The sequence below is a fragment of the Hetaerina americana genome, unplaced genomic scaffold (genome assembly GCF_022747635.1).
Source record: "Hetaerina americana unplaced genomic scaffold, ioHetAmer1.1.p SCAF_58, whole genome shotgun sequence".
In the NCBI taxonomy this organism is placed as follows: domain Eukaryota; kingdom Metazoa; phylum Arthropoda; class Insecta; order Odonata; family Calopterygidae; genus Hetaerina; species Hetaerina americana.
Genome location: NW_027287183.1, coordinates 2,406,404 through 2,433,729, shown reverse-complemented (window position 1 = coordinate 2,433,729; position 27,326 = coordinate 2,406,404). Strand labels below are relative to the sequence as shown.

Here is a 27,326-nt window from a genome sequence, read left to right as displayed (position 1 = left end):
CTTCCGGAAGACGCCGTGCGGAGCAGGCGGGTGGCAAACGGCCAGTGGCGCGACGCACTCACCAAATTGGACCCTAATTTACACACCCCTGGCAAGGAGATGGAATGAGAGGGACGGAGGTGGGAGATATAAAAAAAGAACATTTAGACGTGCGTACCCCCTTCTCCGACCCGCAACCCTCATTGACATAAGATTGAACGCTATTTCCATCTCGAGGGGCAGAGGCGTGGAGATCGCCGGCGCGGAGGCGTGCTGCTTTTAAATTTCAGATTGGGGATTATCAATCGGGTTACACGAGTGAGGGAGGAGATGGCGGCGAGGGACAGGGGCGGGAGTTTCGGAATTGGGGAGAATGAAGGGGGTGAGGGTAGGGGAAAATATAAGAGCCGCACGGAAGGAAAAATTTCGTAGAGTCGAGGCTAATATATAAATGGACGATGGACGGACGAATTGTGTGAGAACGTGTGTGTGTGTATGTCAGAGGCCAAGGGGAGCCTCTGGAAAGACAGCGATGAGATTATGGAAATACCGCTGAGAAACAATGGGAAATCTTTATCGCCCCCATCAGGAACATGTACGAGAGGAATGAATGATGCATATTAAATCCGTGTGTTCGTTTCCAGTATTCATGGCTCACTTGCATTTGAGGGGGGGGTCTAGTTCATTTAACCCCCTCCCACTTCTCATCTTACCGCCTCACCTCTCGGCCAGTCCTCATCCGCGATAAATTCATCTTCGCGGACAAATTTAGATGAACAAAAGGTTATATCGCCAGTCTGAAATTTGGTTTCCATGCAACAATCGGCGACCTAATGACTAAAATTAATTTTCGTTCGCTCACAGAATGCTTGATTCATGTAACGACTCAATAAAACCGGATTAGTAAGACGAGACGTATCCATGGTGCAGCGAGAATTCACACTAATTCATCAGCCCCACTACGGCGTACAATAAGCTAGATGCAAGATCAATTGTCTTCAAGCGCGTCACTGGGATTAGAAACGGTGCGAAGAATTGACCAAAAATATGACCGAAAGGTGAAAGATGGGGACCTAACACGGGTGCAAGCAAAGTAATGATAAGAGAATTTGCTTATAACACTGTGAGAGCGCAAATATAGAGTGAATTCAAAACATTGTAAACCTTACGCTGACAAAGAAACTAGTTTGAAATAATGATTCTACGAAAAAAAAATATTTCCACAGTTCAATGACTTTTACCTATACCACGGCCTATCCAAAATTTACTTTAATCCATTATGTTTCACATCAATTACAATGCAATGCTCACTCGGACGGTTGGGATCATAAAATATATGCTGTGATGGCGGGCCCCTTAAATTGGAGGATAGATTCATTCATCTTCAAGTTCTCCAAATGGATTTGGATTATCTGGATTTTGTACACACATTAAGAAGAGACTCATAAAAACGTTGATATGGAGCGTAGCTACCTGTATGTACGGCGCGAAAACGTGGTCATTGAAGCAGGAGGATAAACGTAGATTGGAGGCTTTTGAAATGTGGGTGTGGAGAAGAATGGAGAAAGTGAAATGGACCGAGAAGAAAACAAATGAGGAAGTACTTGGTATGGTGGCCGAAGAGAGGGGTTTGTTGGGAGAAATCCTATGGAGGCAGGAAAAGTGGCTGAAGGGGGTATTGACCGGCAGTGGGATGTTGAAGACTGTGATAGAGGGGAGAATGCTAGGCAAACGAGGAAAGGGAAGGAACAAGATAGGGATATTAGACGGGATGAAGGGAGGAAGAAAGTACTAAGAGATGAAGAGGGACCTGAGTAGGGTGCTGGATTTTGTGTTTTGTTAGGAGACACAAATTGTTTTATTTAGTAGCTGTGCCCATCTAAAAACCTACCTTAACCGGTAGATTACCATACAATGATTATTATTTAATCCCTTATGTTTTACGTACTTAACCAGACAAATTTTTTCCGACACTTGATAACTTTTATGCTTTCGGCTGGATGATCAAGTCGCGAAGCTGGTTTTCTTTATTCGCAAAATATCAAAGACGAAGAGATTAACAGGTCATCTGTCGGCAGGGGGGTTCTACAACAGTCACGTCACATATTCCAGATCCGAGTTGCCAAAAACAGGCATACAGTAATAATCATTAAATGCTGATCAAGGGAAGCTTGAGTTGTAAGCTGTCTTGGTGTCGCAATACAAGTTAAAACATGCTCATTTCAACTACGCCTGCTTTTGATGATGAAAAACGATAACGAAGAAGTTTTTTCCACATTAGAAAAATTGCCGAGCATAAATGGAACAACAAATTATAAAATCGTTAAAATGTCACGCAGAGGCGAAAAATATTTCGCACGATATGTATAGGGACAAAATGACTGAAATCAATCATGATTACAAGATATCTAGGGCTAATGCTAGAATGAATTTCAGGAAATGTTAAGCGAATTGGAAAGGAAAGGATTAGCTGAAAATCGAAACTAGAATCCAAACGCCTGTTCCAGCACGAATCTAGCGAAGACAACTAAAACTACATCATCAGCAAACCTAACCGATTTTATTGATTCCCTATCAATTCTCATTGCTATCTGCAGTTCTTCCCATAACTCTTTAACCATTTCCGCCAAATTTACGTTGTAAAGTACGGGAGATAATGCATAACTCTGTCTTACTCCTCTTCTTAACATTACGCATTCAAACTCACCATTCCCGACTCGCACTTGAGCTGGCTGAGACTTACGGGCTGCGGATAAGTCACCAATTCCACCAATTTACTCCTATAGCATGTCAAATTCATTAATTCTTCCTGATTCGCTCCATCAAACGCCTTTTCGACATTTACGAAACAGACAAATACATCCTGATTTTGCAATAAATTCCTCTCCGTTTGTGCCCTCATTACTGCCTCCGCATCACAAGTGCCTGTCCTCTTCCAGAAAACAAATTGACTATCCCAAAAGTAATCGTTTGCTCTGCTCTCCCTCCATCACTTTGTCTCTAGGCATGGGAAGATGGTAGCCCGTTTTCTTGCAGCAGGTGAATCTCTTTTCACAATGTGTCTGGAAAGGACTCGCGCGATTTTCTCCGTGGTTCCAGCCACGTTTCCCGTTTGCTTTACGAGGGAGCCTACCAGTGTTCCAACACTCATGCACATAGAGATGACGGAAAAATCGATCAAATGTACAGGATACGAGAACATGTACATGCCACGGAAAGGAAACAGTTTCGTCGCCTCGGAGCACGTATTGCCTGAACCAAGTAGTGGTAGTTTTGAGGGGAGGCGACCGACAGCTAAGGTCATTTGCGCCATAGAGGATGGACAGGAAAGGATGAAGGGTGGAGAGAAACCCGGCGTTGGCATTAGCCTACTCTTTACGAAAGGCGCCAAGGGGTCCGCAGTTTAACGTCCCATCCGACGGACGGCGTACTCATTCAAAGTGCCCTCCACAAAGCACCTCAAGTAGGGATCGAGATACCTCTGAAAAATATTCAACACCGCCGGGATTTGAACCCGCGCCCTCAGGGTGGGAAGCCAGTACGTTAGCCCCCGCAGCAAAGCCCGCAATGACGTATCTGCATCTGAACCAAGCCACACGGCGGACTTCGATAAGGCAAAAGCGATTCGCAGTGAGAGCCGCTACTAACTAAAGCTAATTCAGGAGGAAATAGAACTCACCAAAAATCCGAGGATTACAACAAGGAGGACTGCAATACCCTGGCCGATAGCTGGAAGAGATTCAGGAATGACAACCAGACACCCAGCGCGACCGATCAGAGCCAACATTAGGTTTCCATTCTTCTTGTACAGGGTGAGTTAGAATGCACTCCCTAGTTTAAAAATATCACTGAAGAGCGCGCACGTAAATTAGTGGAGAGGGTGTAGGGGCGTTAGCTGGCGAAAAAAACGCCAATTTTAGAAGTTACCATGCAGTAGTCTGGTGATCATCGAGACTTTGTCGCAGAAACGTTCTTTAAGAGCAATGATAGTGTGGTGGTGACACAGAGGGCGCTGTGGTCTACCAATAAAGCGCATTTTCACCTCTCCGGCTCAGTAAATAAGCAAAATGTTCGTTACTGGGCGACTGACAACCCGCGCGAACTTCACTCAAGACCTCTTCATAGGTCCAAAGTGACAGTTTGGTGCGCTATGTCCTTCCTGGGCATTATTGGGCCTTACTTTTTTTGAATCTCGAGGATCAACTGTTACTGTGAACTCTGTCCGCTGTTGTGAAGTGCTGGAGAACGTTTTACTCCCCAAAATGGAGGAGTATGGCGAGGAATATGACACAGAAGCCTTTTGGTTTCAACAGGATGGTACCACGGCTCTTACCGCCCGTCGTTCACGCCAAATCCTGCAAGCACAATTTCCCGGCCGCCTGATCTCCTTACGAGGGGATGTTCCATGGCTCCCTCGCTCCCCAGATTTGACACCATGTGATTATTTTCTTTGGGAATATCTCAAATCTGAGGTTTACAAAGTTCGACCGAGGACCTTGGAAGCTCTTAAGGAGGCAATCACAGATGTCATCGCTGGAATAACGCAAGATATGTTGAGAAGAGTTTTCGAAAACTTTTTTGAATAACTCAACATGTGCATCGCACACCAAGGTCGTCAACTGGATGAAATAATGTTCAAAGCCCAATGTAAAAAAATGGCATTAGATGTAGTTTTCAGAAATAAAAATCTATTTTGATTATCTTGGAAGGTATCTTTTTAACAATTTACCCGTCAAATCAGGGAGTCCATTCTGACTCTCCATGTAAAAGACGGCCAAAATCGAAGCATCGTCACTTCAGACTTGAATGCGCCAGACGGCATGGCTGGAGAAACTGTTGTCGCCCAGAGAGACGCCCTGACGAGGAGGAACGACAGGAAGCCGTTACCGCTTTTCCAGACGACACACCACTTGAAAATAAAATCAATGCCACTAACAAGCACGAATCTAAGACCTGGGAGCAATTTTTCCAAGCAAACATTGCATCCATCCCATACGATTGAAAGCCACGATTTGATGACGGCGTGAAAAGACAACGGCTTTTATTTTATTAACCAAGATACATTTAAAATATTTTAAGAAACACAATTATTACTGGTGGTGCCAAATAATTCTCAGATCGAAACTAACAAATGACGAAGAAATGATGCAATTGATTGCAAGACAAAACAGCTGAGCTCTTCATAAAAATAACGTCAAAAATCGTGACAATGGTGCTCTCCTTAGGAGTGAGCGAGACACACACACACAATATGGTGACCACATCCGCGTGACAAGAAACTGCTTGTCATCGTCGGACGCACACATTCAAATAAAATGACTCGCGATATTTGCTCCCGCCCAGATGTCGCCTTTCTAATTTTATTTAAGAAGTTACCAGGGCTGATTCGTCCCGTGAAAATTTCGTGGGAGTTCATCCAACGCTTAAAAGCATGCACCTAATTGCCCCTCCCATAAGTGGTTTCAACCAACTAACGCACCCGAGCGAGAGTGCCAAATTATTGTGGAAATTGTGAAGGCCTATATTTTGTGCGAGTTGCTCTCTTATTCTCTTACGATTATGAGTCATTCTCCAAATGAAATAATAAGATTTTCCCCATTCGATATTAATTGAAAATTTATTCCGGCGATGATGTCGACACGCCTAAGTCAAAGAAACGCCATTGGAGAATTCACACAAATTACTGCTTTAACCGCAAAATGTGAAATATGCCGAATAAGTGCAAAGGGAAACTAATTGCTTTAAGTGCGCAGGATTTTGTGAGGATTCGAATGGAGGATTCAAGTGGGCAGAAATAGTCAAGGGGAGTGACCTCACACTCTCACTCTCTCTCTCTCCCTCTCTCTCTCTCTCTCTCTCTCTCTCTCTCTCTATATATATATATATATATATATATATATATATATATATATATATATACTCATATATACAGAAACATATATAAGGAAAAGGGATAGGAACACGTATAAAGGACGAACACAATAGAGGTGGGGAAGGCGGAATCGAACGGATCACAAGAGTAAAAATATTTCCTCAACCGGGACTCGAACACCGGATCTTTCCACTTGCCGGGCGGATGCTCTTAACCACTTGAGCTATCGAGGATATGTAATTTACCCTGAGATCCGTGGGTCTTATATGTCGCCAAGCGCCCCGATTCTTTAGCCAAGAGATGGCGTCAGGGGGCTGTTTCACCCACCAAAGGAGAAATAGACAATACACAAGAGGAAAGGACATTGGTTAGAATTCATACAACATCATACAGGAAAAGAACAGTGCGTTTCGTGGCATGCATAGCCAGAAGAAAGAGATGAGCCACATTGGCCAAATACACATTCAAACACGAAATCCCGCCAAACGGCGAATAAATACTCATATATACAGAAACATATATAAGGAAAAGGGATAGGAACACGTATAAAGGACGAACACAATAGAGGTGGGGAAGGCGGAATCGAACGGATTACAAGAGTAAAAATATTTCCTCAACCGGGACTCGAACACCGGATCTTTCCACTTGCCGGGCGGATGCTCTTAACCACTTGAGCTATCGAGGATATGTAATTTACCCTGAGATCCGTGGGTCTTATATGTCGCCAAGCGCCCCGATTCTTTAGCCAAGAGATGGCGTCAGGGGGCTGTTTCACCCACCAAAGGAGAAATAGACAATACACAAGAGGAAAGGACATTGGTTAGAATTCATACAACATCATACAGGAAAAGAACAGTGCGTTTCGTGGCACGCATAGCCAGAAGAAAGAGATGAGCCACATTGGCCAAATACACATTCAAACACGAAATCCCGCCAAACGGCGAATAAATACTCATATATACAGAAACATATATAAGGAAAAGGGATAGGAACACGTATAAAGGACGAACACAATAGAGGTGGGGAAGGCGGAATCGAACGGATCACAAGAGTAAAAATATTTCCTCAACCGGGACTCGAACACCGGATCTTTCCACTTGCCGGGCGGATGCTCTTAACCACTTGAGGTATTCTCCTCCATAACCATCTTCCAAAGGCTTCTATTCTCCGCTGGTCCACTTTTCCAATGTTCCAAGTCTCGGAACCATAGAGCGTCATGCTCCACACGAAAGTCTTGACGAATTGCTTCCTTGTTTCCAACCTTAAGTTCTTTGAACGTAGTAATTGCCTCTTCTTAATGAATGCATTCTTAGCTTGGGCTTTTCTTCGCTTGATGTCGGTCGAACTTCTTCCATCCCATGTTATACTGCTGCCCAAGTAGACGAAGGATTCCACTTGCTCTAGTTTCACTCCTCGAATAGCGATATCAGCTTCTCTCTTACACACACAAGGATTTTGGTTTTCTTCTTGTTGATGCTCATGTTGTATTCCCCTGATCCATATCGCTTATACTGTCGACATTTTTTTCACACCCAATTATTTGTGTAAAATTGAAAATATCTAGCCAAGTGATGTGCCTGGGGCCTCCATTATTTCGCGTGCTTTAATTCGTAGATAACTTAAAACCATACCGTGGGGTTTGTCAAACATTTCGGAGGGAATCACTTCCAGAGGACGTCCAGAAGGATGTTCTTCATTGATTGGGTTACGGCCACGTGTAACCTCAATTACCCAATAGTAATGTCGAAAATATGGGAGCATATGTGTCCTGAACGTCATCCAACTCGACTGACCTCTTTCGGTGGCTTTTCAAATACAAATGTATTATCATCGATCTAATATGTTTCCAATTTTTCCAAATAAACAATATTTTGTTGCATCAATGGACTATGAAAGTGAAACCATCTGTTGTATACAGCTGAAAATTTTCCGATACTACGAGCACCAACTGTTAAATTTTCTAACTTAAGCTCGGATTTTCCACTCAATAGAACGTTTTAAACTGTGGCAGATTTAGGAATTTCTTAAAATGGCAGGATAGCGACCCACATTCCGACATAAAGACATGGACTTCCAGGACTGCGTTCGGCGGAAGGGTATCGGAATGTATGACGTCCATCCTGCGGTATCGCGAACCTTAATGACGACTACAACTCAAGAAAAAGGACAACAGATCGAGGCGAGGGTCATTTGAAAACTGAAAACCCTTTTCCCTCAAAACGTACAGGTTGAAATCATGCGGATGTTTCACATGATGTAATTGGATCTGGAGATCTTCCCTCATTTAGACAAACAATGAATTATATCAAAATAAATACCGCAAAAGCATTTTTATTTGGGGAGAAAAAATAATTTTGAATCTTACCGACAGTACAGATTTGGTGGCGAAGAATGAAATGATACCGAGGTGGAGACTTTTATGTGAATTTTGCTTAGAATACACCAGTAGTGTCCAGTATAAAAAAATGAGCGTCTGCGGAAAGATACAGCCCAAGCATAAAAAGAGAAGTAAAATGCCACAAGAAGCCGAAGAGTTTGGATTGCAGGATTACAAGAAACATAAAAAAAACATCAAGAATTAAAGAACAACATACCTGTATAAGACAAGCAAGGCAAGCTAAAAGAAAAAAAAATCTACTCCCGTCAGGATATACAAACTTTGAAAGTTATCAATACTTCATAAAGCATTTATATGGTATTTAGGTTATTCCCTTGACCATGAACACACTCCCTTGACCTTCAACATCAAACAGAATCAATTTTCTAGGGACGTAAGACTTGGAAGGACTACAACAGAGAAAGAAGATTGACAACAAAGTAAAAGAGATGATGCGGAACAAGAACAAATAGATACATGCAAACCCAATGGAAAATCTGCTTAGAATTAGAGATAAAGAAACCTCTCGAAAACACTGGCATGAGGAAAGGGTACACTAACTGGATACATTTTGAGACACGATAGCTTGCGAAAGAAATCTGTGGATGGGAAAATGCAGAACATGAAACGAAGAGGAATTTAAATGAGTGGCGGAAATCAATAAATAATATAGGACGTGAGAACAAAGATGCATGACAACACGAAGGCGCTGGTCGATTGGAAAACCGAGCCGAGAGCGGCGGTAATTGTGGCGGTGCTTGCACATGGCTTGGATCTTACCGTGCAAGGGTTCAATAGGGTGCAAGAGAAGCAAAGGTGTAAGCAACCAACGCAACCAGCCATCAGGATAATTTTTTATTAGCGGCTACTGGCACTCCGGAAGTACACATTGTGGCGCGTGCTTCGTGACGTGGTCTCTCGAATTATGCACGATGGGAGAAAAATGATTCCTTCGATGTCGATCAGTTCCAAGAGTCGATTACCCTTCACTTCGGACCATTGTCTCACCATTCAACCCACCGCAACGCCCCTATTCCTTCTGCGTTCACGTTCAAATCCAATGACTTCTATTTATCTGCGGCTTTATATTGCGGCGGTCTCGCATGCAATGTCTGTGCTTTCGGTATCCCTCGTGCTAGGTTCTCAAATCATCAAGTGAAGCTTTCCCTTCGTTTAAAAAGATCCTTCAAGGTGGAAATAGGAACCATTTTTAATGATACAAAACATACGAGGGTCATCCGGAAAGTAGTACCCGTTCGTGAAATAAAGACACAAAAGTAAATATTAACAAACATAAAAAATTTTATTTGAAAGAGGATACTTTAAACTACTTCTCAACATAATCTCCAAGCAAATTAAGGCATTTGTCATAACGTGTGACAAGTTTCTGTATTCCTGCTGCATAGTCCTTCGCCGCCAGCTCATTGAGATACGCGAGGGACCCATCTTGCACAAATTTTTGCATAATGCAGATGGTGTTTAACAATTTCATGAACAATTGTTCGAGAAACATTGGGAAAATGCTCACATATGTCATCAATTGTGACGCGCCGATCGTTCCTCACGAATTCGTCAACTGAGCTCACCAGTTGGTCTGTAATGACAGACGGTCTCTCCGAACGCTCATCGTCGTGTGTGTTCCCCCTCCCCATGTTGAAGTTGCGACACCACCGCCGAACAGACGACTCGTCCATTACATTGTCTCCATACACCTCCTTTAATTGGCGATGAATATCACATGGGCGAACGTTTCTTGCATTGAGGAATTTAATCACTGCCCTCACTTCACAACTGGCGGCGTTCTCAATTTTTTTAAACATTGTAAACAATCACAGAAACAACACAGGCAATGCTAGCGTCACGCAACTTGGCTCAGAGAAGGCAGACAAGCCACTGAAGCTATCTGACCTCGTCCAGCGGCTACTCGCGTCGTCAGCACTTCATGCGGCACGAACGGGTACTACTTTCCGGATGACCCTCGTATGTAATAAATATCATGTATTTTACGACGATTAAAAAATTATGCAGATTAAAAAAATAAACGTGAACAACATAAAAAGAAACGTTTCAGGCATGATATGGTGGAATATCATCATCAATTAAAATTTGGCAATTTCCCTAATGAAGATGCAGTTACACTGAAACCGGTTGCATTAAATTTTATTCGGTGGAAAGTTGCCAATTTTTAATTAAATCAGTGCAACAACATGAATTTCATGAAATTTAGCATCCCGATAATGTTGGTTATATATTTGGCATAGCACGGAAATCGTAATCGAACAAGTGTCTGCTTCCCCGACCGCCAGACGATTTTAACAGCTCAATTAACACTACACACACGTATACTTGTACCCGTATATGCATGGGAAGAACTGGAGATAGGAATGAAATTCGGCGAGGAATCCGTAAAATTAGTTAGGTTTGCTGATGACCTAGCTATAATTCGTCAGTCAGCCAAGGGGTTTCAAGCAGGAAAATGTGGGAGGAAGTCTACGCTTTTAGTCTATTGACTGATTCGTAGTACCTACCGGCAGGGTTGCCCATTATCACCGGTGCTGTTCAACGTATGTGCGGAGGGAATGATTAAAGAGGCATGGGAAGAACTGGAGGTAGGAATGAATGCTGGAGGAGAATTTGTAAAACCAGTTAGGTTCGCTGATGACCAAGCTCTATCTAATTTGTCAGTCAACCAAGGGACTACAAGCATTAATGAGTGAATTGGAATCTCAGTGCGGCAGATATGGGATGAGAATCAATATTAATAAAGCAAAGTCATCGCGATTTTCCAGAAAGAAAAAGGCTAAGCTTAAGATTAAAATAGGAGGGCAAAAACTAGATAAGAGAGAATAGTTTACGTATCTCGGAAGCATTTTGGTCCAAAATGGTCAAAGTAATAGGAGAAGAGGTAAGGAGAAGACGTAAGGAGAAGAAAATACGCTAGGCAAAGAGGCTTTCACGAGGAGGAGGGAGGCGATGATAGGGACGTTGAGTAAGGATGTCAAGAAAAGGCTCGCCAAAGCTTTGATATGGAGTGTAGTTATGTACGGCACGAAAGCGTGGCCACTGAAGCAGAATAATAGGCTTTTGAAATGGTTTGCAGAAGATTTGAGAAGGTGATCCACATCAACTGCTCCATCCTTCTCCAAACCCACCACAGTAGGGAAAGTAAATGAAGAAGTGCTAGGCATGGTGGGCAAGGAGAGGGGATTTTTGGGAGAAATCCTAAGGAGGCAGAAAAAATGGATGAAGGTCGTATTGATTGGCAGTGGGATGTTGAAGACCATAAGATACGTGGGAATGTTAGCAAACGAAGAAAGGGCAGGAATAGGACAGGGATGTAAGATGGAATGACGGGCGGAAGGAAATATATGAAGATGAAAATGGACTTGTTGTAGAGTAGAATGTTGGGTATTGTTTACTTAGGAGAAACAAAATATGTATTTGGTAGTTGTGTCCACCAAAATCCTACCTTAACCGGTAGATTACCTAATAGTAATACACGTAGATACAACAACGGCTCCTTTCACAATATTTCAACGAAAAGAAAAACAATATTTATTGAAAACAGCATCACTCATTCTGGGGCATTATTTATCGTTTAACCAACATTATAATTAATGTATGTTATTGCACAAAATATTGTTTTACATATTTATTTGGAGGTTCTTCACCATTGAAAACTATTTGAAACATTTCAATCTTGAAAAAAATGATTAACACTGGCCATATGACCATGAAAACAGCGTTAGCAGCTATCACACGAGGTCATTTGTAAACCTTTCCGGATGATACGCCGACAACCTGCTTCTCTGAGCCGCCTTTCTTGTGAACACTTGCGGTTCAAATGTATAAAAAAAACAATGCCCACGGGGACTCATTTCTGAAAACCTTATGGTCAGGAAACAGAAGATTTAATCCACCAAAAGGCCCCCCTGAAGAAAGGTTAGGGCAAACCCAGGCAGACGTCTGCCTTCACGAAAAAAAATTCACACAAATCGGAAACGCCGAACGCATGATACACACACCCCCCCCCACACACACACACAAGCACACATTCTCGAAGAAAGGGGACGGTCAAAGACGGAATGAAAGAAAGGAGGGCAGAGCGAGGCGGGAAGACGCACGCACGGACACTCGGGAGGAAGAGTAAAAGTTGGTCCGACAAATGAGAAAGGAAAAACGAGACCCGGGCGACGGAATCTCCCTTCCCCATTTAATCCTAACTCACGCCCATCCAATCCCTCCCCCCAACCCCCTCCCCCACATCCCCCATTCCCACCGCCGCCGCCAACACGAAAACCTCCCCCGGAGAAAAATAAAAACTCTCCCTTCCCCACGACCACCCCACTTCGGAGGTCTAATTGCCAGGCCTGGCGCCCACCTCTCCGCCCCCACCACCCCACGAGCGAGCGACCCATCACCTTCGGCGAACCCAGCACGGCTCAAGAGCACCCCACCCATCTCCGCTGAAAAGGACTCACAGACACCGACCCACCCCCCCTCCTCTTTCGCCGTCTTTGCGGCCCTCCGAAAACTGCCTCACCAAGCGGTGCGGGGCCTAGATTAATAATTACCCGGCAACCTTCAGGGATAAAGTAGGCGCGGGGTAGGTGAAAACCAGGGAAGCCATTCCGACTGGGCATGGGAGGAGGGAGGTTGGGGGAGGGGAGACGGTGAAGTGCGAGGGAGGGAATTAGCGGGGGAGGAAGATTATAATGAAGGGGGAAGGATGGACGGTGGGAGAGGGAGACAATTGAGTTTTAAGTGCGCAATAGGCGGGAGTACGAAAATATATTACGCGGGTATCGGAATGGTGCAGTGGCTAACGTCTTCCCATCCAGAGGGCCCGGGTTCGAATTCCGGCGGCGGCAGATATTTTTAAGTGGTATCCCGATCCTACTTGAGGTACTTTGTGGAGAGCACTTTGAGTGTGCGTCCGTCGGATGGGACGTTTAGCCGCGGACATCTTGGTACCGTTTGTTAAGAGTAGGCTAATGCCGACGCCGGGTTTCTCTCCACTCTTCATCCTTCCCCATCCATCCCTAATGGCGCAAATGACCTTAGCTGTCGGTCGCCCCCCATAAAATCTACTACTACTAAGAATAATAAGCAGGTATGTAGTACTGCCAGGCACCCACGGATATATGGGTGAAACTGACACAAACCAAACGTTTTCACCAAGTCCTCCTCCTGCCCAAGTGGATGATGGTCTGGAAATAATTTAAGATGAACTTTTCTCTCACCTACATTTCGGAATACATTCACAGCCAAAAATGAGACCATTTGTCGTGAGTAAGAGGGAAGAATACATTTCAAATGTGTGGGAGTTAAACGCGTTCTATAGATACAACTGCCATTAATTCCATAGCCATGCTGCAATAATCATTCAAGCATGCAATGAATAGTTCATACTGGCGACAGAGGGAACGATCATAAAAGAAGAGTATGGTCAAGCTTAGATTTTCAAGTATTTTGCATTTTTTAAAAATAGTTCCACCACTTCATTTGACGTGATTCATGGCTTTGTGGTTTGACATTATATTGTTTAAGAAACTAACTTCAATGAGATTAGGTAAGTTTCTTACTACAAGAGATCATTTTAGCAATTTATTCTCTTATCACAACGGATAGCACTGCAGAAAAGTATATGGTAGAGGCAAGAAACCACTGGCCGTATATTTAAATTTGTTCACATGAATGCCACTTGGGTTACGGAAGTCAATAATTTCGCAAATTAACAAGATCATGATACATACGACGCCTTCGATCTAGCACTTTCGATCAGGGCTTTCCAAATTTCCTCAAGCTCTTCCGACTGCGGGAAAATGCCCACTGAAATACAAATTGTGAACACCTCAGGAGAGGAAAAATTTCACCCATAAATTTTGTGAAATTATCGCTCCATTTTTCAGCCTAATAAAAGAGAAACACACGACGACGCCAAACCCTCCCTCCCCTCTATCCCAGGGAAGGAAGGGAATTCATTCACTACCCACTTTGTCCTCATGTTTATGGAAGCCAGCTGTACACACCCGAACACGAGGCGGGAAACACCGCAGACAACACCGAAGTCACCCCTCCCCTGACCCCAAGAGAGGATGGAAGGGGTGAGGAGTACGGGAGGCAAAAAAGTATAAATATACCGGTCACCAATTTCCAACCATCCGAGAGGACGAGGGAGAACATAAGGGGACGCGAGAATGGGCGAGAAAAAAAAATAATCACCACGGAGACGACTCGAAAAGGTGGAAAGAAATTAAGGTCGTTCTATTGAGCGGAAAGGGCTGGGGATGTTGACTAGGCAGGTGGGCAATTAGATGCCTTGACCCTCGCACGCCTGTTGCATCAGCTCCATCGCCATCCACCCACGCCCTCCGTGAAACACGGACAAGAGGCCGCCGGCGCGCCCGCCTCCCCCTCGCCCCACGCACCCTTGCCCACCGGCGCGGACCCCACCCCGCACCCCGCCCGTCGCCAGCAATTAGTCGACCCGGCCCTCGCACGAGAAACAGGAGAGCCTTTCCTCGCGAATCCTTAAACCCTTTACCATACCCCTTGGTGACGTTGCACCGGCTAGGGTGAGGCCATTCCATCCCTTGCGCCTCAAAAAGAACCGGGGGAGAGAGCCGGTGATTGGACTAGAATTACCGAGTGCGGACAAGATGCACCGTCAACGAACGGACGATTGCCATATGATAGTGCATGACATCAAGGCATTTCATGTCGCAAGGGGAATACTCGAAAGTACATATAGAGTGTAGAAAGGATTATTATCCTCACAGCATTTTATCGAAATTGATATTTAACTGATATCTGCCAATTTAAAAAAATAAATGATTCGGTGAAATACGAGAGATAAATACTCGTAGATAAATTCCGTTAATAGGGAAAATATTCCGTCGTAAGGGAAAATATGACCTCTCCCCGAAAGTCTTACCAGGGAGAGTTAAATGAAAACCTAGTAAATTATTCATTTTCAACCTCATAATTTCTTGAATACCAAATATTCTCAGATATATTATTTTCATATGGACTCTTCATGGTGTGCAATAGAAGTATTTCAATACTTTGGGAGTTCACGATAACTCTAGAAATACCACAGCTTTAACTGCTACTAAGGCCAACGATATCAATACTTGGTGTGCCTGGCCTGGTCAAGGGGAGTCACTTCGAGAAGTGATGCTGTTTAGGAACTGCTTAGTTCGTAAGTTGGAGTGGCAGGGATGAATCACCAACTTTCATTAATCGATGAATTTCCGTGTTTCTCCCCTTAACTACTCAAACAAACAAATGAGAGAATACTGTTCCTATGTGGCACAAGTTGCAAATGCAGTTGCCATGCCACAATTGTTGCTCCATATTGTTGTTCTCTAGCATTATGATGTAAAATGATGTTCATTACGGTGGGCATCATCGGACGGCTCTTTCACGTGAAAATATATAAATTATTAACTAAAGCGCTTAAAAATTAAAGTTTATTTATTCTCGCCACTCCAGTCTCCAAGTATGACCAAGAATAGCTAACGGCAATAAGTCAAGTAGCAGCCGAAATTTGGCGATTACCTCAGTGTCCTGGAGTAATTAATTTCAATCATGTGTATTCTGTTTCTATAAAATCCCGTTTCTACGCTTCCCTTTCATACTTGGACAACTCGGTATTTTTGTTGGTAAGATATAAGTGTCATTTAATTCCTTATAGACGAAACAACCTTCCTTTCAAACAAACAGTCTTTATAAGTTATTGATTTTATAATCAGGGGCATAAAATATAAGTCTAAGGGAACGTCTAGAAAGTCTTGTGAATCTGAAAGGAACAACAAGATTTTTAATATGCAACCACAAAAAAGAAGTTATATTTAATTTCTCTGTAAATAACTGATATATATTTAAATAATATTAATTACGAGTTTTTCCTTTCAGTTAACTTCATATTGGTGGGATGCCAAAAGTTGATAATCATTACTTTATTTTTTCCATACATTAAAAACAATACTCATTATTCCCTTCAAACCGCAGCACATTAATCTTTGGAAATTTACATGAAGATCACATTTAGGGTCTAGAGTATCGGATCTATAATATCTCCACACGGGAGCATTTTCAATTCATTCAAGATTCAATTTAAAGATGCATATTCGGCGGTCCCTAACAGCTACTTACTTCTACGCATCATAAGAACTTCCTCTTATTTGCCCTACACAACTTATTTTTCCATTCCTTCGACACTATTGCCTGCCTTCATTTGTCTACACTTTTCTTCCTCCACCATCCTTACCCAACTTTCTCCCTTCTAACACGATCTTCATCATTTCCAGCCATTCAACGCTTCCTCCACTCACTTTCTCTGAATCCATTGGCTTTTCCCCAGCAACTTCTTTCCTTCGACCACCCCATTTAAAACTTCAGCGTTTGCCTTCCTCTCTGTCCAACTTTCTTTCTCCATTCTTCGTAACGGCCACATCTCCAATCTAAGCTCACCCTCTTGCCTCAGCGACTACATATCACATCCATTGAGCGCTAAGCTCCATATTAGGGCCTTTGTCAATTTTTCCGTCACATCCTTACGTTACGCAACAGTTATCAATTTTCTTGCTGCAAATATTTCTTTCGCAAACGCATTTCTTCGCCTAAAATCCCCGTTGATACGCTCAATTTCGGCTAAAATATTTGCCAAGTACATGAATTGCATTTTATTACGAACATAAATGAATTGATAGACTTTTTTTCAACAAAGGAAGTAGAAAATCATAATAAATTTCAAACTCTTAGAATAATTTTCGAGACCGCAACGCATTCTCCTCGACAGAAAAACAGGATATATTATGTTTGGAAAATGAATTCGATAGCAGTGCACCAAGCATATACGTAATATTAATGTTAAAGTTGGTAAAGCCATAACTATTCGCCTATGTGGGAGTTATGGTTCAATCCACTTTGGATCTGGCAATTTTCCAGACACCAACTGCAAGAAAACTTGGAAATATTTGGTCCCCAAGGGAAGAAATAAAAGTAAAAATTACCACGTACGATCACATTCCATTCACGACTTTGAATCTTAATATACTTTAACATTATCTTACAATCACTGGAAATTACATACGTAACGCTCAAATAGCCATTATTTCAATTTCACCGACGATATGTTTCGCTCATCTACATCTACACAATACCCCCCAAAGCCGCCACGAGGGCGTGTGGCGGGGGTTGTCAGGTCACCACCCGTAAATAGGAACAATACCAAATGCAAAATCAACAACATGAAAAACTAAACCCCAGAGGCGTACGCACACATGCAAAAATTCCTTCATCCAGCACTCATGCAAACGCATATACCTTAAACCAACAAACAACTGCACCCCAGGATGCAGTACGAAAGCCATCCAACGACGCGCAAGCCAGAACATAACAAGCAAGAATGTGAAACTCCAATACCACATGAACATGCACCACAAAACGCTCTACCCCCCGAGGAGACTGTGAAAGGCAGGGTATGCGACCCAACGTTGCAGGTAGCGGGTGGGTCCCCCCGCGGAGAGGGACGAGGGTTTGAAAGGGAGACTTAAAACATACGAACAGAACACTAATGAGGTCATTCGGAAAGAATGCGTTTTGACAACAAACCACACGAGGTTAGTGTAGAGTGCTGTAGGTTAGTGTAACACGAGGTTAGTGTAGTGTAGTGTAGAGTGTACAATGGAGTAGAACGAATTATTCCCTAGACGCTGAGTGTGAGAAGTGGAATTTTTGCAATGTGTAACCCTGCAGTTGCTATCCCGAATGCCGCTGGATCGAGAATTTTTCATGGAAAGATTGGAAAATGTGTCGCTTTTTCAAACTGTTACGGAGATAAATCTTGATTTTCATTATATTTAAATTTCATACTAGGATAATTCATGGCATGGCAGCCACGTGGCGGGCGTTAGATAAAGAAGAGCCAAATTAAGATAGTGCCAAGAAGATTCGTTGTTGATGTAAACTTTTGAATATATGTAGTAGGTCCCGATGACTCGAAAGGTATAAGTTCGGTACGCTGTATTTCGCCGATACTATGATAAACTATCGTTTCAACATGAATCATTCACAAACTCATTTACTTAATAAATAGGGTATTGTATATTGAGTAGGATTTGGGAAGTGTGCGGATGACCAAATACACTCTCTCCACAGCGGAATAACACCGGATTCGCACAATTTGAATATAAAATTTGGGTATTCTTGGACATAAATGAATAACTCAACATGCTTTATTCAACTACTCCTATGTTCCAATTCCACCATAACACGCGTAAATCTTAAAATGTATCCTTGTTTACTACACGGGAGCATTCACACCACCATATGGTGAAATAAAATAAATGTCCAGAATATACTACAGCACTCTGAATGGAAGACACGGAATTCGCCGTATAAGACATCACTCGTGACCTATGCTTACGGTAGAATCTGTACTGTAAAATGTTTCACAATATTATCCAAAATTCCTTTTAATTCAACAAAAATTCAGCAAACACGACAAATTAAAACCTGCAAAATTTTGAAAGGTGACATCTGGTAATACCTACCGCGTTATGTACTGACAATTAATTTGATTACATAGTTTAATACCGCGACCGGAGTTGGAGGGCCGGTCAATCTAAATGATTAAGTGTGATTTCACTGTACGTAAAGTTATTCGACTTTTCGCGGATGTACTCGAACAAGTTATTAAAATAAATCAACGCAGGAACATACAAGGTCCGACTCAAAATGGATTCACCATTTGCAAAAACTGAACGGTTATCATAAATGATTGGAACGCAAAAAACACAGACGAAACTGAAAAGTCCGGTTAGGGAAAGAAAAACAGAAAACGTCAAAATCTCATCCTTTAATGAATATCCTTCAAAGAGATTTTCATTGGCCGAGAAGAGCAGAAAGAAATGAGCAGGTCAAATCAATGATATAATTCCAGGAAAGTGCGCTTTTTACATTAATGGCATCGTGAAAAAAATGTTCGACCCCGTGATCGCGGAAGATAAGAGCGTGAGCACGAGGAGGAAAAAACAAAAGAGGGGCGCCACAGCAGAGCGGCGTCGCAGGAGAGCTCCGATGAAGACAGGAATTAAAGGCCGGGGGGTGGTAGGGTGCAGGGATAGGACGTGAAAGGTCCCAAATTAACGCTCTGGGGCAAAAGTCTCGGGGCAAGGGGGTGGGGAAGAGGAAGTGCCAGCGGGGGCCTCCATTCCGGCCCCTGGGGCCACAGGAATTAAGCGTCATTACATGTGTTTATACATCTCCCACTCCGCTCCTCTGCCTAGAGTTCCTTTAAGGCTTTTTTGCACCGAGCGTCCCTTAATGCTCGGGAGGAGGCGGTGCCCGTAGGCCCCGGCGCCATCGGACCCCGCCCCTTTCCCAGGCCGACGCACCCTCACCAGAGATCCCCGCGCGCTCCAGTTCGGCGCCCTAGATCCTATTTCCACGCTACCTCGGTGAAGGATTTATGGAGACTTCAACGCCCGCTGACGACTTCGCGGCGCTCCTCGGCCCAAATTGGACCCTGGTCCCGAGACGGGGGGGTCACGACCCCCGAGTCCAGGTTAAATGATCGGCCAAGAGAAACTGTGAAAGGGGCGCCTCGGAGGGCCCAGACGATTCGGACCGAATGGGCGCGTATATCCTAGCGTTAAGACTGTTGTTAAGAGGATTTACACAGGATCCATCAAATAATCCCATTCCTTGGGAATAGGATTATTTGATGTCCATGTTCTCCATTTATGCTAACATTTTGATATCCGACACGGCGATCGCCTGTGAGGTTTACATGCAAAAGATCGGTTATCACGAACCAAATGTTATAATTAATATAATTCCACGTTTGCAATTTCCTTACTGTCAGAGACCAACTGAATAATCACTTCGTCGATCAAATGCGCTTCGTGGTACGTACAGTTTACTCTCACTTAATTTTTGGGCCACATCACATGTAGTTTTGGTAGGCCTATCGAAAAAAAATTCGCACGTATAACTTGGACCCTAAAGGAGGAGTGGAGTGCTGGGTAAACTCGCCAATTATTCCAGCGAACGAAAAGGTTTGTGGCATGAAATTCTTACTTTATTCCCGTCCCAGATCCAGAGTCCCTGAAGTTAATTCTTCAAAAATGACTGCTAATAAGGATGCTTCGCCACACATTTCGCCAACTTGTTTAACTTTCTCATGTGATGGGTATTTTAAAACGTCCTGTAGTCGGTAAGTCATGACTGTTCTCAAAGGTTTTACCCAAAATTTGTTTAAATATAAACCTAGGCTTAGAATCATAAAAGAAAGAAACAAAAGAGAATTTCTGCACACATATTATGAAATAATTTCTACAGCCGCAACACTTCATTCGTTGCCAATAAAAAATGTAGCAGTTTACAACACGATATGAGGTCGAATCATTGGACGAGCGGAAATGCTATAACTTATGTCCATGCTTTAGAATTTTAGAAATTTAAACTTTAATAATTAAATCCTTAAAGGATAAAATTAGGGCATTAGATGGTGAGACGGTTAAAATAATTTCATGACCGGCTTGATGACTTGATTAAGCTTCCTCCTTTTACTTAGATTCTATATAAAGACTGGAGTGACAGATGAAAAGACTCATTTTACTGACCACGGTAAATTAAAAACATTTATAGCGCATTTTAATTCAATATTTTTGATAATATAATACACATTTCCCTATATTTGACTACATGGTAATCAAAGACTTCCTAATTTATATTTAAAAAAAGGTTTCGACGTTGATTCAGGTATATACTTTAATTTCCTTTCTTAGACACATCTAGGGTTGAATGACATCACCAAAGGTGTATCGGCTATTTTAAAAAGTAAAAAATAGTAAAAATTAATACCATTTAGAAATAAATAGGTCCCATCAGTTTTTATCTGCTAATAGACTAGGAGATCGGAATATAATAAAAGAAGTAGGTCTCATTCCATGTGATACCAAATAATGTTTTTTAAAATATTTATTACATTCTTTAATGAGAGACACCATCGTACACAACAATTAATTATGTAAGAGCTCATCAAAGCAGGATATCAGTTTTCAAACGGAACTGTACCTACGCCTCAAAATGAGAAAATGGCACCATTCTTGTGCCAAACAACCGATACTTATGACATCGTAAAATGTGGCAACCTCAACATCCAACTATGGTAAACCTCGTGTTACTTTCATCTAACTTGCATGAACAATGAACTCGCAAACCTTTCGGGTTCACGGGCTCAATGGCAACGCCCGCCGTTCATTCCACCCACACCCACATTAAGGCCCGCAGAACACGTACATATGGTCGAGCCCTCAAGTAAACCGCTGAACGTGGAAAAGGTTATTAATGCGGCGAATGAAGTGGGCTGGGAGAAAATTCGGACGTTTTCCACCAGACATGGAGAAAACGAAGAGGCTATGGAGGAGAACTCGGACGGGAAACAAAAACCTCACCACGTACGTATAACGATCTTTCCGCGTACGTTCAACTTAACATCGGCCGTAAAACTCTCCTTCCCCTCCCACAACCCTCTCCTCCCCGACGACCTCCAAGCCGTAATCCCGACTGCTTCTCGCCTTGCCACACGTCAGAAAGAAAGTCTTTCAAGAACAAGGTCCAGCGCCATTCCTAATCTCCATATTTCACGAGCCGCGGCCCCGAGCTGAGGCTGGCTGACCGCAAAAGGTCTTGTGGCGAGACCTTGAATGGCGTCGATGATGGCGCTCGAACACATCGGGCGACTCAACGTCAACACCTTATATCCAATAACCACCAGCCATCACCAGCGGTTTTCCATTTCTCCCCGCCCCGATCACTCCCCGCGTCCGCCCCGCCCGAGACCGCACTCGCCCGCCACGACCCGACGCCAAAATAGGGCCTCTATAGACGTCTTGTCGCACTCGTCTCAAAAATGTGAAAGACAACGAACTCCAAGGGTGACGAGGCGTCCGAAATCATTGAAAACATACAATGCACTTACTTTAAAAACTAAAAAGTGTTCAAGGGTTAACTCTGTTTTTTCGGATCAGTATAGGTTTCATAGGTATAGAACAGTACATGTATATTGCGTAATAGGCTAAGACACTAGAAGTTTAACAATTAGCATTAATTCCTTTCCACTGCCCAAGTTATTTTATTTCATAAAAGGCATTTTGACACATAATTAAACAAATACTACCCTAGAGCAAAGTGAAGACAGACAGCACCAGGTAGAAACTTCTTTTGAGCAATATACTAGTTCAGAGTAATACAGGAATACATCTAAATAAGTTGGATATTAACAAGACGGTGTTGGGCTAAGGAATTATGTGGGAACATGGAGTGGTAGGTTTAATCACTCAACAAGAAAAATATCCCAAGAATTGTTTTCAGTGGCAATTATATTAATTTAAAAATATTGCGACTTTAATCAAGACTGAAATATTCAAGGATGCCTTTTATTACTCCGGTTTATTATTTTAGCGTCACGGTTAACGAATGAAAGTGCCAGCGGATGAAAAATGACTAATTCTGAAAGACTAGCGGAATTGAAGGATTTGACCGCCTGGTAAGATATATAACAGTCCGAAATGCCTTGTCACCACATACCATGTTCCAAGAAGCGGAAACCGATTAACCGGAAATGGAAAAAAATACAAAAACCAAGGAGATTACCACCGCCTAGTCTAACGACATTCACAGCCGTCGAAAAGAGTAGTCCCAATCGAGACGGCAGGAGACATCATTGGTCGTGCCACTTGACTCCATCAAAAGGGAAGAGAGGAAGAAAATGCTCCAGAAGCGACTGAAATGGAAAGGGGGGGCGAGAGAGGGAAAGAGAGGTGGGGGGTGGAGTGGGCTGGAATGGAGTCTTGCAAACCGAAAGATGTAATCAAAGACTCCGGGCGGCTGCGAAGCGAAGATGGACATTTGGAAGGCCGCGATGCTCTTTTTCATCCGCACCGAGACTCCGTAGGGCCCCTTCTCGTGCGGCAGGAGACCACACACACAAACACGGGCTTTCTTAGAATGGACATTCCTATTAACGCGGCGGCGGCAGTGGTCGTCACCGCCGCCACGAGGCCGACTACTCCACGCCCCGAGGTTACTGACTGAATGTGCCCACCCCTTCCCCCCGCGGCCCCCCCTGGGGACCCTGCCTCGGTCCGCGTCAGGAGATGGTAGGGGGAGGGCTTTCGATGGTTAATCGACTGACGAAGGACCCCACACGCACATCCCCGGAAGGTCATCCGCAATCCTAATTCGGAGTAGGGTGGCAAACGGGAATAAGAATGATTTTGTGTGTCCTACCGATCATTCCCCTCTTCTTGGCTGGACTGTCTTTGTGAACAATTTCGAAAGCACCATTGAACCCTTCAACAGTAACTTTACGCCGACTTACGTTCGTTATGTCGACGTTTTCACCGCTGCCGATTCTCTGCAAGTCAGCATAAATGAATTCAACAATGCTCGGCGTGACGTGACGGAGCAGCGTTGGGTAAAATCAAGAAAACAGTGCTTTGACAAATTCCAAAGAAACTGCGGGAGATGCCGCAACAGTAACTTTTAACGGAGTCATCCGCTAATGTGCATTTCAATGCAACAATTTTCAGAGTGTAAAAATCATTCGCCTTGACTGGGACTCGAACCCAGATCCCTCACTATCCGGTCGAGTGCTTTAGCCACTTAAGCTACCGAGGCGTCCTCTTAAACTCTGAAATTTTGGGGCTTTTAAAGGAACTAGATGTTGTGACAAAATACCGTACATACAATGTCACATGCATTCGTAGTCGTGCGGGAGGCGCCACTGTCCACGAGGTTAAAGCCAACTTTAAACACGTATGGTGTTTTCACTTTGACAAATTCCAAAGAAACTGCGGGAGATGCCGCAACAGTGACTTTTAACGGAGTCATCCGCTAATGTGCATTTCAATGCAACATTAAAACCTTTAAAAGCCCCGAGTTTCAGAGTTTAAGAGGACGCCTCGGTAGCTTAAGTGGCTAAAGCACTCGACCGGATATTGAGGGATCTGGGTTCGAGTCCCAGTCAAGGCGAATGATTTTTACACTCTGAAAATTGTTGCATTGAAAACAGTGCTTTATTTATTAGAATATGCACAAATTGTGTTTCATCGTCTGGGCGTCACCATCAGGTAACATCTAATGATACGCCATATCGTTGAAACGCCCGTTGTACACGTTCGAATACGCAGGTGGAAAGTACAAATTTGGTTCTTTTTACAGCATAAATGACTTTTTCTCTGGCCTTGATAATATTTCTCCGTTCATTCCCTTCGCCATTAAAACCGAATTTAACAATCCCTTATCCTTTCCGGACAGAAAACCATAAACACAGTCATCAACTCGAAGGTCGGTTTCATAGGATGGTAGATCTCACCCAATACTATGCCCAACGGCATGTGAATTTCACACATCAAGGGCAGGGAGGGGGTGGGGAGATCCTTTCCCTGTGCCGCCTTTGGTTCCTCAGGAAGTCCTAGTATCCGTAAAATCACACAGCTCGGGTGATGCTCAGGGTGCCTAGAGAGGCGTTCTCGGGAATCGAACCTGGTCCCTCCAGCCAGAAGTCCAACAAATCCTTTGATGGGCATTGAAAACTAACAAGATTAATCGTCATCCGCAATGCTCAAAAAGGTCAAAAATATGCGGGGAGAAATTCCGGAGAAATCCCTATCGGCCCCCCCCCCCAACTCCAACCCCCAGGAACGGACGGTGAAAAGGGGCGGAAAGCCAGGAAAAGACATTCATTACGCGAATGATAAAACCTAGCGCAGATTTAATGCTGGCGTTTAGCACCGTTAAACTCAAATGTTTACGTGATTTAGATAATCCCGCGAGTATAGGAAAGATATACCGACGCAGTAGCTATCAAATGGACTGATTCGAAGCAGGCAAGGAGATTTTGGCCTATATTTAGATAATAATACCACTTCGGAATTTTAAGTCCGTGTTCGATGTCTTAGGAGTGGTTTTGAATATTAAAAATTCACAACTGATCAACTGTCCAGTGAAATCAAACAAAGGAACCTTTATTCCAACTCAAATGAGTATACGGGCATTATGTACATGTACTTGTTTCCAGCCGTAATACAGCCACCATGCAATCAAAAGTGTCTTCGCCAAAAGCATGCCATACCTGGTATTTTTTATATAGCGATTCAAAATCTCATTGCCGTTTGTAACTTTCAATCCTAAAAATATTTTCCGCGGATTTTTTAGCAAATCATTGGGAATTTCCAGGCTTAAAAGTAAATTTCCCGAATTAGAAAATCTCCGGAAAAAGCGAAATATCTTCATAATTTCTGCTCCTTTCTCTTGCTGCTTAAGTTATGTTTTCTCTGCCGACGAAGGGAAAATTATCCTAATGTTTCTTGTATGAAGAACTAAAGTAATCATCAAAAACAGTACAAAATATCTACCACATTTAAAACTCTCTAATTTTACATAGACATAAACTATAGACATTCATTTAGCACAAAAATGCTATCACCGCATTCACCAATTTTTGCATTCTCCAAACAACTAAAGTCTACTCATTTTTTTCTTTGATAGAGTGTCAATGTTTCTGTAGATTTAAGACTTTCCCATTCGAAGTTTTACGAACATTTCCGAACACCTGTCAGGGTACATTCAATACAAAACAGGGTGGAAGAACTGTAAAAAGAATATATTCCTTTAATTGTCTTTTAAAATTAAAACAAAAGAAAAGTTATCGACACTACTTAACGTTCCAATCTCAAACCATAGCTCCTCATACTAGCATTCCTAAGGAAAATTTACCGGAAAACCTCAAACAGTCAAAATACAAACTTCATCTGCAGAACTACTTAAGTAAGACCCATACCTTATGCCTAATAACGGACAACTTCTCGAAATAGTGATTTCAGGTTTGAATGTGATTGCGCAGTACCGCCCACTGCTGCACCCTACACGTTGGCGATGACAGCACGAGGACAAACGAGGTAAATCTGGCAACAGAGCAATTAAGACTTCGCACCAACTTCCCGATGGCGAATATTCAAGCTTGGAGCGCAAGGTGGCGGTTCTGGCGGTCCTTGAGGCAACAAATGAGAGTCAAGGGGCGAAACATTAAGAGCCTCGAAAAGAGAGGGGAGAAAAGAAGGGAGGAGACGAATGACCCATGCGAAAAAAATCTTCGAGAAGGATTCTGCGCCTGCTGTCCAACAATTGGTCCCTGTGGCACCAGCTCAACTTCCTTCTGGAAATCACCTCACGCCGTCTAAGAAATCTTCGAAAGTATATATTCCTTATTCTTCAAAATGCAGGCAATAAAAACCACTGAACGATGATCACGTGATTATTAGTAATTCATGGCATAGATATCTGCACGAATAAAAGATGGTAAGGATATAGCTTCAACTTTTCCACGCACGAATAGAGGCGAAAGCCAAGTTCCAAGAAATATAGGAATGCATGAACTACCAAATGATTGTGGCATAGATATCGAGGAAACAAGCCTTTGCAAAATTATGTAAAACTATAAATGTTACAGAGAGTCTTAAGCATTTCATACTAGTAAAAAATTTCATTCGATTTACACATTCGAAGTCATAAACATTGCGTATTATATAGTAAACGGCAAAATATAAGACTAAAATGGATGCAAGATTTTCAATGATACACCGGAGGTATTATCGAAAAACTTCAAGAAAATCTACAATATTCATGAATAAATTACAGTTTTTAAATCATTAGAGATTGAACAATATTTCGCAAAATGGTAAGTCATTTGTCCACGTATAATTGCCAACCAACAAAAGGACAAAATTTACTAATCGTTGATTTGACAGGACGTAAAAATCAAACAATCAGAGAAACATTGAGATTGGCTCAAAACAAGTCTAAACTTTTAAAATGGAACAGGACAACATGATGGCAGTTAAAAAATATCCACAATGATTCGGAGACGTCGAAAAATCTCCTTAGTCGAAACAATGAAAAGAAGCGGTTTCAAAAAAAAAACAAGTAGGAAGTAGGACGATAGGGAATCTGCAATAAACCTTGATCGCAACAGTCCTAATCCCTACTTATAATAAACACACATGCTCGTGGTAATGTAAC

At 42.8% G+C, this 27,326-nt stretch overlaps 1 protein-coding gene across 3 annotated transcripts in view; it reads right to left on the bottom strand.

Annotated features, from left to right (window-relative positions):
* Nucleotides 1–27,326, bottom strand: part of LOC139694856 (protein-L-histidine N-pros-methyltransferase) — a 545,809-nt gene that overhangs the window by 443,015 nt on the left and 75,468 nt on the right. Inside the window, exon 1 of one of the 3 annotated variants that reach the window (XM_071593381.1) lies at nt 4,709–4,752. The exons of the other annotated variants lie outside the window; for them this stretch is intronic. The gene's annotated coding sequence lies outside the window, so the exon portion shown is untranslated. Of the gene's footprint in view, nt 1–4,708; nt 4,753–27,326 lie in introns of those variants that run through there. 3 annotated transcript variants of the gene reach the window in all.